Consider the following 18,877-nt stretch of genomic DNA (forward strand, 5'->3'; position numbering starts at 1 on the left):
GAAGAGAATAGGACCCTATTTGAGGTAGCTATGTGCGTGCTCAAAGACAAACAACTTGCCAATTTTTGGGATAAAGCAATCAGTATTGCTTACTACTTAATGAAATGCTTATCTACTGAATTACTAAGAGGTATTACACCATATGAAGCCTTCTATGGATTCAAGCCTCAAGTATCTCATTGCAAAGTATTTGGATGCTTAGCTTTTGCTCATATTCTTGATTAAAAAAGGAAGAAACGTGAAAAAAGACTACAAAATGTGTGTTTGTTGGATGTAGTGATGCAAGTAAAGCTTACAAGCTTTATGATTCCACAACAAAGGAGTCTTTGGTATCGAGAGATGTAATCTTTGATGAGAATGCAAGCTAGAAATCGGATCATCCTTTGATTTGGACACATGCTCTTACATAACTCTCAAAGTATGGGTACGAATAGCCATGGAAGAGGACACTATTGAGAAAAATTGGAGGAAGAATATGAAGAGCATCAAGCAGCCTTAAGGGGTATACGTATAGCATGATAAACCTATGATATATTGGGATGTTTTTTCACAAGAGGCAAGATTCTCCAAAAGTAGAATAGTTTAGTGAAATTTCCTTAAAGACTACACTTTTTAAGTTCTCAAATGCTTTTTGACAATGTGGAAGTCCATTCAGTTTGTTCCTCTTTAGTACCTTTCTTAATGGAATTGTTACATATGGCAATCTAGATAAATACTAATTTGAAAAACCATTATATCTTAAAATTGATACACTTGATTAAGATTTTTGGGTTCATGAAAAGCTTTTATTGTCACTATTTTCTTTGGATTGATTTGAATTCCCTCATTAGATATTATGAAAGAAATTGCACATGTGTTTGATCCCATTTGCATTGTAAGTTGAATTTTTAGATTAATATATTTTTTGAATTTTGTTATATTTCTTGACTTGGTAGATGTAAATAAAAAAGGACCCCATATTTAAGTGGGAAAGACCTTAGTGGAAGGCATTCCAAAGTATGCAAAAGGAAAAAGACTCTTCTTCTTTGGGCTCTTGTCACACTCTTTGTTGCTTTGTTCCTAAGAATTTCTTGTATTTGTGTGTAGGATGCAAGCTTGGGAGAGAGGTTCTATGTGTGAGTGCAATAGCTTACTCTCTTCTTTGTGATCCTCATCTTAGATGCAAGATAAGTCCATCCCATCTTCGCATTTGTGCTTGATTCTAGTTTGTCAAATAGATAGGTAGAGACTATTGTAATGGGAACAAGACCTGAGAATGGTTGATAGGGAGAAGAAGAGAGAGAGAGAGAGAGAGAGAGAGAGAGAGAGAGAGAGAGAGAGAGAGAGAGAGAGAGAGAGAGAGAGAGAGAGAGAGAGAGAGAGAGAGAGAGAGAGAGAGAGAGAGAGAGAGAGAGAGAGAGAGAGAGAGAGAGAGAGAGAGAGAGAGAGAGAGATGATGATGATGATGATGAAATGAAATGATATATTAACGTCTACAAAAGGCCAAATTGACCTATGAGACCATGAGTTACAATCATGTGTATGATGGTACAATTGTCTAGGCAAAATATGTAGCACAAAGCAAAATAAGAAAGGAAACTAACTATGGCTATGTGTAAACATAGAGCTCTATCTAGTAACAATGAGCTCCAAATGGTACAATCTCATGTGGGTATGGAGGGCCTAGCTCTAGCCCAAGCAATAATCCCTTGTATGCACCTATGAAGGTGTTGTCGGTGTCTGTGTCGAGGCCTAGGACGTCGGGACTGGCTAAGTTGAATGGCTCAATCAATCAATACTCCTTGTCTGTGTGTGGACTGTGGCGGTGGGAGAGGCTCTTGTGTGGATTGTGGCTGTAATTGTATTGAAGTCTTTTGAGTCTCCTTTGCAAAGAAGATTGTGAGTTGCCTTTGCGAAGGGCCTCAGTGTCTTGGAGTAGCTGTACTCCTGAGGCGCATGTCACGAAGCCATCATATCTCAAGAAGAAAGAGGCCAAGGCATCGTTGATCAATAAAATCCATGACTTTGGATAGTGGTCCAAATCCGTCTCTAAAGAGACAGTGGAAACGACCATGGACCTCATAATACGCTGGGCATCGACATATATAATGCTCCTCTATCTTTGGCTCTAATTGGCATATCTAGCATATGAGCTCCTCTGGTGGGATGGATCTATATCTGCCCAATCTCAATCTCTAGCTAATGTGAGGAGGTGCGCAACTGGCCAATAGTACATCTGATCCCATGGGAAAGGTGGGTGTGCATGTATCTCAAGCAAACAATAAATCCATCGTCAATAGTGTGAAGGAAAGGCTCGTGGTAGAAAGCCATCTTTGTCCCTAGCTCCTACCCTGGCATCAATAATGTCCGCCTGATATCCAACTGGGTAAGATCCATCCTGATGATCTTGTGAATCTCTAACCTGCTCAGATCAAGAGATGGTGGATCAAGGGAGTACTGGAAGGGGGGTAACTTGTCCATGCTAAAGCCATGCAATTCAAACCGGGCCAACATCTGTGCATATCAACATGAAGTATCGCCCTCTCTGGCAAGTTGCCTGGAGGACTCAAGGGCCAACCGTTCATATCTGTGTCTGGGTAAGTCCCATAGGCTATGTATGTATGCGATCGATCGGGTGAGAGCTTCTACCACAATTGGTGTAGCTGCTAGCTCGGCTCTAATGATCTCATGTGGCACTGAGGCCTTGCATCTGATCATCCTGGATATCATGAACAATAGGGGTTTCTCCATCGACCTCCATCCGTCATAACTGCGCCTTGATTTGCTACAGTGGTCAAGACTGGGCCCCCATATCTGTACTCCATAAGTTAGTGTGGATGTGACCAATGTATCGAAGAGCCATAACTTGGTGCGGGGTTCTTGGAATTGCACCTGTGAGCACATCCTCTCTAAACAACCTAGTGTTGTGTATCCGCGAGTTAGTCTAGTGTCTGTTGCCTCTCGCATAGAAAAGGTGGGTCCTCAGAGAGAGAGAGAGAGAGAGAGAGAGAGAGAGAGAGAGAGAGAGAGAGAGAGAGAGTGTGTGTGTGTGTGTAGCTACATGGATTGGAGGTTCGGGCACAACAACCTTTTTTTTCACGGAACTCATGGATTTGAGATCCGAGAAGCCCGACGATAGCAAGCATGGTGGGATTGGTGGAGAGCATGGGAGACTCATCAACATCCTAGACTACAAGAACCAATGAGATTTTTCTTGTTCTATGTGCTACTTGATAGCTATCTATGCTCTTTGGAACTTGTAAGAAAAGTAGCCTCTATGAGATTCATAGGGAGTGAAAATCATGAAAGGAGTTGTCGCAATATGAGAGGTTGTGAGAATCTCGACTAAAGACATCACACAATTGAATGCATATTTCCATCTAGGTCAGGCACTTAGGCAAAATGGCCTACATTTGGGTTCCATTGCTAGAACATGATAGAATGTCTTTGGTCAAGTCTTCAACCATAGATTGTGGGTGGAATATGTGGAGTGTGAGTGAGATGGACTTTCTTGCAATGACTAGCTTGATGCAAAAACCTCACACATCTTAGCTTAGGAAGATGGATAGGAAGAAAATCGATTTGTAAAAGTGTGCTTTATTTTCCTTGGAAAGAGTAGATTCGTGGATGAAATTGACTAGTTTAGAAATTATTATTATTGTTTGAATCATTAAAAAATTAAAAAAATCACAATTTTTTTTTTCATGACTTGTCGGTTAGGTAACAATTTTGCACTATAGCACCAATTGAAAGGTCTTTTTTTATTATTGTATGATTTTCATCTTGCTCTTCATGAAAAATCACAACCATGTCATAGCATTGGGTGGCAAATAGTTAGTTGTGGTAAAGTGTGGATAGCCTAAAGGGCCTACATGTGTTTGGATGTTTAAATCTTGTTCACTAATATTTTTTGCATAAAAAATGGGTCCAATTTCAACATTCAAGGGCTGGTTGTACAATGAAAATCATGATTTTAAGTGGAGTTGTGAGATGCGTGCATGAAGGGCATGTATCATCATCGATAAGAGGGTATAATTGAGAAAATGTGATTGGATTATTAATTACTTATGGTATGATATAATTTCACTTATATTTTTTTGATAAGTTGATGGATTTTTGAAATTTTGATAATTGGGGGAAAAGCGATTCATGGGAATTGACTTGTCAATGACTAGCAAGTCAAGAATAGTGTTTAAAGGCTATGTATTGGAAGCTTTGTCATGCATGAGTTCTAAATCATTGTGTTTGAATAATCATTTTTCATGATAAAAAAATCACAAAAAAATTCTCAAATTTCAATATCTTGGTTGGAAGAAATCATGGGAAGTAGTGTGACTATGACTAGCTAGTCATCGATAATGCTAGTGGGCTATTATATGAGAGATTTGTTTTGTTTGAGCACGAAAATGTTGATTGTTGCAATTTTTTGAGAATTTAAAGTAAATTTTCTGAATCCTTGATTTTATGACATAAGCATGGTTTTGAGCTAAGTTGTATTCCAACTAGTTAACAAACAATGTGTGACTAGATAAAGGAGGTGATTGCCATGACTACTATTGTTATGAAGGATTTGATTTGGTAATAAAAATTAAAACCAAAGTAAGTATAAAACATAAAATTCTCTAAAATTTTAAGGTCTCAACTAAGAAAATACAATAGGAAAAAACGATACCTCAGTGGGTGCTAACTAGCTTTTTATGGGTATCGAATGAACATTGTTTGAGGAGTTGTGAGTTGAACTCATAAAGGGAATTTATATGCACTTCCATTTCAACACGTTATCTACAATTATCTAAGTGAGTCGTATTTTATCTCTTGAGGTCAATTATACAATTGTATACCCACATGGGATCCTTTCGGGACATCAATAAGCTAGTTTGGGACACTGTCATCACATTGGCTGTGGTTGTCTAGACCTAATCTAGTACTTTGGATTCTATTTTAAACACTTGGGTGGATTGAGACACTAATGACTTGGTTGTTTACTCCTTTATGTTAAAAATCACCGAGTCATTAGCTGGAAGCTAGTTCAATGTTGAAAGGGGTGGCTTACGGCCATGGCAGGTGCAATCAAGACAACTAGACATGGAAACACCATATTGGGGAATATGGGAATTTCCCATAAGTTTGGGACATGTGGTCAAATCTTTGGATTTGTCATAACTTGAACACTATAACTCCAAATCGAGCGCTCTATAGCTCAATAGATTCCATTTTTCAAGCGCTTTCCAACGATAGGTCATATCATATGGTTTTGAGAAACTTATGGGCATGTTATCTGTGTGCCACCTTTTTAGTATTCAAAAAATGGGAATTGGGAGATTCCCAAACTTACTAATATTGTGTTTGGAGGGGACCACATCATAGTTGCTATAGTAATTGCTTGGACATCTAGTTGTTCCACCCACATTGAGAGAGCTCTCGCATCTTGAATCATACATTGGACCTTCCTTGAGCCTTGTAGTGATGAGGACCCCCATTTTGGTATCATGCTACATTTGGTCACATCTTGAGGTTATGGTAGTGCATGTAATGGGAGGAATATATGGAGAGGAGGTTGTGATGAGATCAAGGTTGAGCACATTACCATTACCATCTTGGGAGCATTCTTGAATTCATCACCTTCATCAACACCATCAAGTTGACCATGTATTAGAGGTATCTCCTTGAGACAATATTACAGTGTCACTCTTCTCCAAAGAGTACAAGGTTCCAATACCTCAAGCCGAGCAATATGTCAAAGTGTGAAGCCTATCAAAGTGCGCTTAACATTGTCCTCTTGTCTTGGTTTGAATTCACCCTTATGCCTAAGTCCATATCAAGCCTAAATTGGGCCACATCAACATAAGATGCTAGGAATAGCCATCCTAACCAATTGAGGGTCATAATGCCACTAGCATCTCCAACTCAACGAAGGTGAAATTTTGCTATGAAAACTCCTTGAACTCAAGTTATAAACCAACTTAATCACCTTGGGTGATGCACACCCACATACCCTGAGTGCATCTTTGAGTATCCCTTGACCATGCTCCTTGACTCATGGAAGAGAGTGTGTGAACTCACATAAGTGCTTGATGGCATAAAACAAAACATCTCTCTAATGTCAAATGAAGAAAATAACTTGCCTTGCATGTGAAGCAATGTACCTTTCCCTCAAGGCAAATAAACTTCCCCACTCTCAACTTAAGAATAGCGCCATTACCATGATCACTATCATCATGGCCTAGCAAGTCTTGAAAATATTCAATTGGCTATCCAACTCATAGAAAAAGCACCTCGCATAGCTTCTCATGAACACCACCACACATTCTTGAAGATGTTACGTTGACCTAAAAGCCAATCAAAAGGAAAATAAAAGGATCCAAAAGAAAAAGGCAAAGTAGGTGACTGTACACTTGCTATAAGAACACAAAATTCTATTTGCTCCCACCCCCATAGAAGTAATATTAGTTAGATTAGAGAGAGACCAATGAGAGGATCCATGAGCAACCGGAGTACCTAGGACTCAAGCAAACTGAGCATCGCACCAAGTGATGGGTGCATTTCGCAACCTTTTAGTTTTTTATGTGAATCTCCTCTTAGAATCACACAAGGTATACAAAGCTTTTGGGTGCATAGTTTAAGCCTTATATAAGGAACAATGTTTATAAAGGCTTGCACATTTCTACCAAATAAGAGAGATCCACTTTTTTCTTAGGAAATTCTCTTCTAGAAGTAATCCTCTTTGGGAATATTTATCTACAATAATTCTAGCATTGGGGCTGGATGGATTCAAAGGTGAGCCACATGATATTAAAAAAACCTTGGAGTGGTGCATAAGAGTCTCCTCACATTTAAGGAAATGATGCCAAGCATACAAGAAAGTCAACATGAGGACAAGGGAACGTGAGAATATCTTCTATCAAAAATTCAAAAATGCCAGTCACTTGAAGCCAAGATCTTTGAAAATGAAAGGAGTAGGTGGAGCCAAGCTTGGACACAGATGTCTTTGAGTAATTTAAGAAAATACTCCAATAACTCTCCCATGTGGTGCATACATCCGATTTTTTTTTTCTTCTCCCTTATATTTTTCTCATTTCATGCATCTCACTTTTCCTAGCCTTTTATTAATTAAGTACAATACTCCTTTTTAATATTTGGAGCTTCATAAATGGTGCATGCATAGAAAAAGCCTTAGGCCACCAAAGGAAGAAAAGGTAACAATACATTTGTGTACTAAGGGATTCATACACAAATAACAAAGGCTGCATATATAATAGTGGAGATTTGAGACTCTTCTCAATTATTATTCAAAGCCTTTTTCTCCATGAATCTCTCTCCAAAGCAAGCCTCCTCTCCTTTTGGAGGATGGAACATATGAACATCCTCTACTCAAACCCTTGTAAAACTACCCATTACATATTGTAAAACCTCACATGTTCCATTAAAATTATTTTCTCTAGGATGTTTGACTATGAAAACTTATGCACACAAGACAACAAAATGCATTATAAAGGGAGACTATGTGCACTGCCTTATATCACTGTGTGCATAATCTAATTTGGGGATCTAATCAATTAATATTACACTTGATTAATTGGTTTTCACAAATAATATAATTTAGCCAAATGCCTATAAAAGGATATCCTTGAGCCTTTAAGGGGGGGACACATATACTCCACTCTACCACCATTCTCACTATCTTTATTCTCCTCCTCTCCTTCACTACTTCCCCATCCCTCTTCACTTCACCACCCTTCTTCCCCACTTAGTCACACACACCATTTTCCTATACCTCACCCCCCATCCAACCTCATCACCCTCCTTATCCCAACTTCATCATACTGTCACCCTCTCCTACTCTTGCCCTCATCCTCTCTCATCCTCCATCCCTCTATCATCCTCTTCCTTCCCATTCCACTATCCCAAATCCCTCTAGACATGAGAATGGAGTATCCTTATGAGGGAATCAAATAACGTTTTGTAACAATGTGCCAGGTGATCTTGAGCAAAAGTTGCTAGCCATCTCTTAGGGCTCGAAGACCCCAAATCATTGAGTGTGCCACACAAATTATTAACAAAAAAGGAAGGGAGGTACAAATTTGGGGCAAGAGACAGATCCATCAATACATAAAGAATAATCAACTCTTTAAGACTAGGAGATACTAATATTCGCTCTTCCAAGGTAACCCATTGTTTAAACCACATGGCTTTGCATTGTAGTGCATGACCTATACTGTTGTGACCCTATCTTGTAAGAGATAGTTTATGTGTTGATGAGTTAGATAGGATGGTTAGAAACACAATACACACAAGGGACATAGGCAACTCAAATAACCATAAGAACAAAACATGACGGGGATGCAATATAAAATTTTGCTGAGATATAAATAAAAAACCTTGAGACATAGATAAAGTGATAAAACAGAAAAATAATAGTTAGAAGTGGTTATATCACAGGTTGATGAGTGGTCATTGCCTAATTTATGGTGCTCTCTTCATTCTTTATTTGGTAATTGGTCGACATATTTTGTGGTAGAATGACTCCTTTATTTTTTCCTGTAAAAGGAGGGAGTGTGATCACAATCCATCATCAATTCATGTACTTGTAAATTCTTGGTGTGGAGAGAGGGAGCTTGTGGAGTGTGTGAGCCATGTGTCCATCGTGTTTGAACTAGCTTGTGTCTCCCTATATAGCCTACTACCTTGGCTTATTTGACCAATATTTTTGACATGTGTTATCAATTTTTAATGCTACATATCTAGTGTTTGATGCTATGTGTCTTTGACCTTATGTTTTGCCATTTCAAACTAGCATGCCACTGTGTTGGGTCTCTTGCTATCCTACATGGATATGTTGACTGTATTGCTTTGTTTGTCTTTATGAGAATAGTTAATATCTCTATTGACAAGTTGATGTGTGATTGGCTGATCATTGAGCTTGTATCTATTCTCTTTGTGTGCCTATGATGTATCATCCCTACATTTCTAGCTAGGTGTATGGGATCTTTGTCAACACTTGAGTGTGGCTTAAGGGCTGGCTCATATGAAATCCTTTGACTTTGATTTAACCTTTTTTCATGTGGAGTTTGTTTAGATGTGGTTCACACGTTGCACTTGTGTGATTTGCTTTGACATTGCATTGGTTGCATGGTATATATACTCACTTGTTATATGCAGGCATTCACACTCCTTTTGCTACTCTCTCTTGACTATGGTAATGTGTAAGTACTTTTTCTTTCTCATTTCACTTCAGTATGATCATCCCAATGCCCTTGTGATTGCAATATTCAATACTTTAACACATTTCATGGAGCTTTCATTGAGTGTGTTAGTATGATCATCCCAATGCCCTTGTGATTGCGAGATTCAATATTTTAACACATTTTATGGAGATTTAATTGAGTTCGATGCTCACAAGTGCTTTTCAGAGAGCTTGTTGGATTGCTCTAGCCTATGAGGAGTTTCTACTTCCACCACAATGTGGCCGCAGACATGCATATGAAGGTAAACAAATAGAATGTTGTAGTTTAGTGCCACATTTGACGAGCACGAAGTTACAAAAAACATGCTATTGCTCTATGCACTCGATATCCTAGTTGTGCTTGGCAAAGGATGAGACCATGTACATGTCTATGACCTCTTGGTTCACTTGTGGCTTATTGGTGGCTCGAGTGGACACTTCTTATTGGCTCTAGTAATGCTACATGCCCTCACATGCTCCTAGTTAGAAGGGGAAAGTGTGAGGGTGGAGAGAGGGCATGTTGATGCTCTTTCCTTGGTGGATTTAATGTGTGTTGTTGAGTTCACATCTTTTGGCGATCCCAACCTTGGACTAGTGTGTCGAGCACCAAGTTCATGCTGGTGGGACAAGTGACATGATGTGTTCGTGTGGTCCCACATGAGGGGACCCAAAGGGCATGCATATTCTCTAGGGGAAAATCCTTGGTGTCATGATGATGAGCTATTCGTGGAGCTTGTGTGGCTATAGGAGGTGCAAGGTGGCTACCTCAACTACATTGCTTTCAAAGAGGAATTACAACATTTGTTCTTCTTCTTCAAGATGCTTTCTTATCAAGGCATATCCAATGGAGTGCATGCTACTGGAGTATCCATGGTGCATCTTGGGATGTTCTTGTTCATTACTTTCTCACCCATGCTCTAAGAGAGGGTGTTAGAAGTGGTCATATAAGAGGTCCACTAGTGCCCACTGCCTAATGTATGGCACTCTCTTTATTCTTTATTTGGTAATTGGACAAATTTTTTTGTGGTAGGACAACTCCTTTATTTTTGTCTATAAAAGGAGGGAGTGTGGCCACACTTGATTATCCATTCATGTACTTGTAGATGGGGGACTTCTGGTGTGTGTAAGCCAATGCTCAACCATTGTACTCTTGTTATAGTAGATTCCTATTCCTGATTACATCTTGTGCATTGTCTCTTTCATCAATCTTGTTGTGTTCTTTCATTATTTTGTTGCATGTTTTTCTCTTCTAACAAGAACCACTTGTTAGGGCATTATTTGTGACTTTATGAAATGAGGATAGAGATTGCAATAAGAAACCACTAGAAATTCAAAGAAGCACATTAGAACCATGTTGTGACCTCATGAGCTTTGAAGCCAAGTGTTGAGAGTAATGTGTCACATTAAAAGAGAGACCAATAGGAACCCCCACTTCTTTACTAGATGTTATTAGCTTCATTGAGGCATTTTTTAGCCATGAAGAGCCAAAAACCATGTTGGCCACAATAGCTTAGAGCTTGAGGCAATTGAGTTCCCACTGGATATCCAATAACTTATTTCATACTATGGTTGACACACTAGAATAGAATGTGTTGGAAAGAAGATAGAGGACAACTTGACAGACTTGGAAGTTGGGAAAATATCTTATAAGGGAAGTGGTTCTATTCACTTGAGTCCAAAGGATAGACAAGCATAGGAAGGAGACTAAGCTAAACTAGATCTAATGCATATTGTATTAGGTGGGAGGAACCATAACTAAGTAAGTACTAGTGGAGGATGAGGCATCCAAATCCAACCTTACCCCCTCTGAGCTCTTGCTCAAGTGATAACTGGATAGGACCATGATAGAGAGGGGTAGTTCTACCTTGGCAACCTCACTTCTAAGCAGACTCGAGGTAACACCTAGGGGCAAAGAGCTAAAACAAAATATCGATATTCACAAAGCAAGTTGACAAATATAGGGTAAGTGATGACCCATACAACTTTGTTGAATAGCTCGAGTATGTTTGGGAGGCAGGTAGTCTTATGGACATTGACAAGAGGGTTCATGCCTTCGAACTTTGTTAAGGAGATAAGGGATGAATATGGTTCACTAGCCTATATGATGCTGAGAAGAATGAATTCAATTTTCTCAAGAAGTTTTTCGTGAAGTTTTTTTGGAAGTGGGATATGTAGATAACTTGATTACCAAGCTCATGAATGTGATCTAGCGAGACAAGTAAGAGATTTGAGACTATGTCACACACATATACAGCCTATGCAAAAGAGCCCTTTTAGTAGTTGAAAGACCCATGCCTACAGTAGTGTCTACCATATTTATTAATGGCACTAAAAATGAGTTGTACAAAGTCTTGGAAAGTAATTCAAACTTGCAAAGAGATGTATTAGTTAGCATGTTTGAGGAAGCCATAATAGTCGCTAGCTTATTGAAAGAGAGAAGTGAAAAGAATATCCAACTAGTAGGGGTTATTACCATTCATAGTGAATGGTCAACTATCTGCAATGAACAAGGCATGTCCAAAAACCAAGATAAGGGAAAAGGATCAGACCTAATGTAGGAAATATCAAATCTAAAACTGGAATTTGCGAAGTTGCAAGAAACTGCAAGAAGGCCCATGAGACCTACCATTCAGTGTATGCATTTGGAGGAAACCATCTTCCAATAGAGTGCCTTGAACCTAGATCCAAGACTTGTGCAAACTATAGTAGATATCTAGTCACAAAGCTATACATTGCGGATTGCCATGATGCCTACTTATCCTCAACTATACCTAGTGAATAGGTAGCTTCATTTTGGATGGGGAGCACCATTAGCTCTCCATGCACCCAATGACTAGTGACTAAATGTACCTAGGACGACATACATTAATCCAACTAGTATATGTAGACTGCCTACACCAATTATAACACTTCCATAGAGCAATGCACCTATGCACTACATAGAGGAGCCAATGGAAGAAGAGCCGTGTTGGAACCCTTATATATCATACAATGAAGAGACAATATGGATTATAGATTAGTTCTAATGATGTCCTTGAGTAGAGGAAGAGGTTGAGTAATAGTGGAATGCAATCCTAAAAGCCTTTGACCTACTAGAGCTTAGATGCCCAAAGTATTGAATCACACACATGTATACAATGTGTCCAAGTAGAAAGGCATCCACTAGTAATGCAAGCATGCCATCAATGCTCTTGGGACTCTTCTCAGTTGACTCATTGGATGATGCCATTCCATTAAATTTGATGACTTGAGCCCAGTCTAAATATGCTGAAGTGACAATACTAGAGCCTAGGCTAAACATTTTGGAGTGACAATACTAGGCCCTAGTAATGTAGATGCCTCGTCCATTGGAAAAAAGAAAGAACTAGAAGAAGTGATCCAAAACAAAGGTAAACTTAAAGAGAAATAGCACTACTACTTTGACAAGAGGGAGAAAAATTTCATGACACGAAACTCAAACCTTAGCACCCAAAAGTAAAAAGTAGGAAGCGCTAAGATAGTTGAGTACCTTAATCCCAAAAACCAACTTGAGATTATAGAGAAAATAGGAAGCACTAAGATAGGTGAGTACCATGATCCCAAATATCAACTTGAGATCATAGAGAAAGTGCAAGGTTGTGTGTAATAGGCATAAGTTGATATAGCTTGCTCTACACCAAACTAGGATGCTCACAAACTATCAACTGTGAGACCACCCACCCCTCCAACATACACGCAATCTATGGAAAGTCAAGGGGTTGACCCACATGAATTGCATCAAATAAGTGAACCCATCTTACACCAATAAAGTATGAATAGAAGTGCTCTAAAATCTAGAGGAAATCATGGCATTGACCTTAGTGTTAGTACAACTATCCTTACCCCTAGACCAAATCATGAGATAGAATCCTAACTTGTGGACTATGTTTTAATGGCAAAACCAACAAGGACGAGAGATTAGGTGATGGACAATTAAACACATATATCAAGTGTGACACCCTCCCTAGTGCTCGGTTCCCTACAAATTGATGCCTTTTGGGAATGAATTGAAATGCACATGGTCACCATGGTCCTTCTAGTTGTTGCATTGGGAGATACAACTCAAAAAGGAATCATGGCTATAGGGGTAGGAGTAATAATTCTCAATAACTTTGTGTTGCAAGCTTGGGTTAACCACCTAGTGGAGATGGTTGGCTTCAATGTGATGCTGGCTAACGGTACATAGGTTAGGCCATTCAAAGTTTTGAAAAACTAGCCAATTAGAGTAGAAGGTGTCCAATTTTCAATCAACTTCATTGTTATGAAGGAAGTTGATTATGACATTTTGTGGATGGCCATGGATAAGAGGTGTAAGAGCAACTAAGGATTTGGGGAATGGATAAATGCCATTATGAATCAAATTAAATCAAATCAAATCAAATCAAATCGTATAGAGATAGAAACTTAGAAGGCTTCAACAGTTGACCTAGAAGCTATGTATGCAATGTTCAAAGGAGGATCACAAAGTAAGACCGATTACATGCCTTTGACCAAATATATCTCTTGCCTAGAGGATGACCATGACTGAATGCATGTCCTTACAACCATTGACTTGTTATTCTTAGAGGACAAGGATGATTATAAGAAGGCCATGGAAAGAATGAGTGCTTGGGATGAGGTTGTGGAAGGACAATCACCAAGGAATAACAACTTACCCTCAATACCACTTTGCATGCTGGTAAGAAGCATAAGAGAAAAGTCTCCTTATCTAGCCTATCATGTTCCTATGATGAAGTTAGATTGAATAAGAATCCTTGAATATCTAAAAGGGGAAAACTATGGAGTAATCCTTCTACTAATCTTAACCCTTTAGAGATTGCATGAATTCCCAAATTTGGCAATGGACCAAGGTTCATTACCTTAATTTGTTGTATAATTGGGTACTACCACACTTATGGGAGATGATCTCTCACAGCAAGAGGATTTAGATGATGAATATATGGATTGCAACTCTGGGGATAAAACCTCTATTGTTGAGGATGAAATCATTGACTATGACATGGATGGATGAATCATTGAGAAATCATTATAGACTCAAAATTATAATAGAAAAATCCATTATTAATAGAGAGAGGAGTCATTTGAATAGATTGTAATCGCTCATGAGTAGAATACCTTGAAGTCATGGATTACAAATAGGCATAGGTTGAGTTTGCAACATTATATGAAGTAGAAGTTGAGTTTGACTTATGACCACTTTGCAAGACTCCCTCATCAAGTGAAGGGTGTGAATTCAACTCTCAGCCATATGTCAGCTCAGTGACCAATTTTTTTTCGCCAACCTAAGATTCGATGCACCAAAGGAGACCTTCAAATCCACATGAGTTGGAGGTGGTTAACCTTGGATCTATCCTTTTGTTGCCCCACATTTTCTAAAGCCTCTAGGAGAGATCTCTTAATTGGCTTTAAATGCATTGGATCTTCTAGACGAGAAAAACAAGACTTGTGAATCATTGGATTCATTATGCTCTTTGGGCTAGAATTAGTAATTTATTGTGAGATTGAAGTACTAGATGCTTGTTTCTTAGCTAAAATGGCAAGCTTTGTTATAGCCAAGGGTTGAGGCTACATGGGTTCCACCTCAGAACTGGAAGTAGTAACTTCAGAGGTAGTAGATTGGTCAATTATATCAATCAAAGATGACAGAATACTAGGATCCTCAGACTTATGGGAGGTTCTTGGGACCAAAATTGGGCTCGATATTGGCTCTAGGACTCTAGATGGGCCTTCTAAACTCACCCAAATAACCCCATGGCCTCACAGCTAGGAGCATGTAGACACTATGGACTAATTTATCAAAAGAACGTGTTTGTAGATACAATCTCTAGATTGTAGTCCAACTTGATGGCCTTCTCAAATCCAAGCAAATGGAGAACCCAAACATATAGGTGGCTAGCACCTCGTAACACAAATAAAGGGAGCATTCCTTCCCCCCAAGCTTATCGTTGTGGGCCCATTATGGCTCTCCTACACCCTAGGGATTGGCCCAAGGATACACCATCTGAACATATAGCACATATGCACAAAGTACACTCTTCACAATATCTATTCTAGGAGATAGTATATTCCTCATCAAATCAGTCCCCAAGGAAACTATTGCACTAAACCTACAGCATAAGGAGCTTCACACTCATCGTGAGTCAATAGGTTGAAACCAAGTGCTAGGCATCTAGGAGATAATTCTCTTTATACCATGTTGATGCAATGCAATCCTAAGAGAATGACTTTGAGTGCACAAACATTTTACTTAAATGAAATTAGTATTTTGAATGTGCTCAACCATTCTTTCCATGATTTTTTTCCACTAATGACCTTGCTGCAATGATAAGATAGTGTGAGACTACTCCATGACACTATACCTCTTAAAAATTAAAATAAGATCGAAACCTATAGCCAAAAAATGAAAATTTGAACCATATTCAGCACATAAAACCCCCTCTCTCTATATTATTTAGGTTTTGCTTGCGATGGGTATGTTAAGAGGTGTTTCAATGTATGTTTTTTTATAATGTAAGTAATAAATACGTACTAAAACATACAAGGGGGAGTAAATTGAGGTAAATACTCATGCCTCTATTATACTTGCACAAATTTCCATAATTTTCCATGCGTGATATCTAATTTTTCCTCAACTAAAATTCATTTTTTATTTTTCATAATTATTTGTAATTAAAAGTATAATTTTATGCATTTTTTGATTTGAAAGAGTGAATAATACTAAGATTCATAATTGTTGAGATTCAGGAATCACACTCACTGATGATAGCCGCTTTGTATGGAGCTTCAGGGCCAAGGACATGCAGGCTTACCTATCCCATATTCACAGTGGTGCCTACTACAGTTTCCTACTTTCCTATAAAGCATTGTACTTCCTTCCTTTTCTTAATGCAATGATAGTACTCTTTTCTTATCAGTAAAGTGTCACTATCATTGTCCACATACACAAGATTGTGTTTATGAGTCTAGGTCTCAATCTTGGAACCTAATTCACTTGTGTAACAAATAGTGTCTTTGTCTCCTCCATCATGAGTTTACTCTTCTCCTTTCATCCACCATAACTAACTGCCATGCTCTAGATCCATGTACTTTCACATGGTATCAGAGCTCAGCTGAGCATGGCTTAGCTCTCCTCTACTCTCTCTCAGCTCATTTCCATCTTAGGTCAGCTCAAGTCAAGTTTATGGTTCCATTTCTCACCTCCATCTCTACTTGACCTTCCTTGGCAGCCATAGCCAGCTTGCACCCTACTTGCTTCAAGCTTCTGGATCTCTCTCCACAGGTCAAATCTCCTAGAGCTTCCTTCTGGAAAAGTGTTCCCCAGCTCAGGAAGCTTCCTTGTATCACATCAATCCATGAAATTTGGCTGTCTAGAGCTCAACATTGTGAAAATTCTCAATCTCTACCCTGTGTCTGCCATAGCCAGACAGGACCTACCTCACTTGGAGCTTCCATAACTCCTCAATCAGGCCACTTCAGCTCCTACTTCCTTCCAGGGGATTTTTCTCTTGCTCAATGCGCTCCACGCTGGCACATCAATTGATCACATTGTTGCTCTCTGGCCCCGGCATTGGAGAAATTGGATGTGCTTGTCCTGATGTACGCTGTTTCTGATTAAGCTCTCTGCGCGCGCCGTATTGCCTGTGATCTGGTCGATTGCTATGGGGCTTTGATAGCTCTTGAAGTAAGCTTCATTTTCATAATTTTTTTTTTTGAAAATGATCAAGTATTGAGTTCACAGCAGCTGAAAAACCAGGCCCTTGTCTCAGAAACCCTAATTCCATCGTAGCCAAAATCTCCCAAGCTCATCTTTCTCTCAGTTTCTCACTCCTGCCACTAAACCAAGCTAAAGCCTACTATATCTGAAGTTCCCAGCATCAAATCAAGGAGGGGAAGATTTGGATTTTGAAGATCTTGAAGAATTTGGCAGATTTGGAAGACTCAAGGAAGAAGATACAAACATAGTGTCCATTGACACTCATCTAGTGCTCTTAGCACTTGTGTCTTGTGCCACAACCAACTCTTCTGCTGCTAAAATATGAGAAATTGGTGCTGATTTGTTGCTGCTTCAACCATCCAACATGGGAAAAGACTCTCCAAATGCTCAGTTCAAGGGAGTCGGGTTTCACACCTGGCAAACCCGCATCAAGCTCATTTTGATGAAGAAGGGTCTTTGGGCGATTACCAATGGCAAAGAGAAGAAACCTCGGGATGCGGATCTTGCAATTACTTGGCAGAAGAATGATGACAAGGCACAAGCCATCATTAAGCTGGAATTGGATGACAACTACATCCATCATGTGGATGCCTGTGACATGTCCCATGACACTTGGGACAAATTGGATACCTTATTTGGTGCACCATCAAAGTTGTCTAAGTATGGTCTATTGATTGAATTTTTTCGACTTGATATGAAGCCTCATACATCCCTGGCATCCCATCTGAACTACATGGAAATCCTGCTTACTCAACTTGTAGGGATAAAGCTAAAAATGGATGAAGATGTTTGTATTGGTGTCTTGTTAAAAAGTTTGCCTTCTGGCTATGATAATGTATCAACCACTCTAACCAATATGCCTGATCCTCAACTTGTTGATATTAAAGCCTCTCTACTAGAGGAAGAAAAGAAACTTAAAAGCATAGAAGAGCCTATCACTTCAAAGGATGAACAAATGTTATATGTAAACAACAGATACAAAGGTAAAAAGGAACCGCTCTTCTGTGACTTCTGCAAAAGGACCGGACACACTAAGAAGTTCTGTCATGCTAGGAAGAGGTCCCAAAAGGCCTATCTTGCAGCTGTGAAAGAAGAAGAAGACCATGGGCCAAAAGATGAAGATGAAGGTGAAGATGAAGACCACCAGGATCGGAAGGACAAGCCTCATCAGTCCTTCTACTCTCATTACTCTAATAGACTGTTTTAAAAGCCTTGTATTTCCTAGTCCTAATGCTTCTTGCCATAAGCTTTGTAAACTCCTCATGTAACTTGGCACTACAGTCCCTGTACACTTTGTGAGGCCCTTGTTACAGCCTTTGGATGTCCATGATGTTTTGGTGCCCACACTTAGCCTTTTCTGTGATAGCCTCTGGTGTCTACCATGTTTGTGGTGTGCCCACACTTTGCAGATGGTTCTCATTACAGCCTCTACACACTTTGTGCCTTTTTAGTTGTGATTGAGGAGGGGTGTTGAGATTCAGCAATCACACTCACTGACAGCCTCTTTGTATGGAGCTTCAGGGCCAAGGACATGCAGGCTTACCTATCCCATATGCACAGTGGTGCCTACTGTAGTTTCCTAATTTCCTATAAAGCATTGTACTTGCTCCCTTTTCTTAATGCAATGATAGTACTCTTTTCTTATCAGTAAAGTGTCAGTGTCATTGTCCACATACACAAGATTGTGTTTATAAGTCCAAGTCTCAATCTTGGAACCTAATTCACTTGTGTAACAAACAATGTCTTTGTCTCCTCCATCATGAGTTTACTCTTCTCCTTTCATCCACCATAACTAACTGCCATGCTCTAGATTCATGTACTTTCAGAATAAGAATTTTCCATTTTCCTCCACGGGGACACAATTTGCCATGATAAAACTTATAAAATTGACGATTTAGCATAAACTACACTTTTACGTGTTTTGCGTGTTCTACATAATGGGT

This window comes from Lygodium microphyllum, chromosome 18 (genome assembly GCF_053477565.2).
Source record: "Lygodium microphyllum isolate KBCC chromosome 18, Lygodium_microphyllum_v1.1.10, whole genome shotgun sequence".
Lineage (NCBI taxonomy): Eukaryota > Viridiplantae > Streptophyta > Polypodiopsida > Schizaeales > Lygodiaceae > Lygodium > Lygodium microphyllum.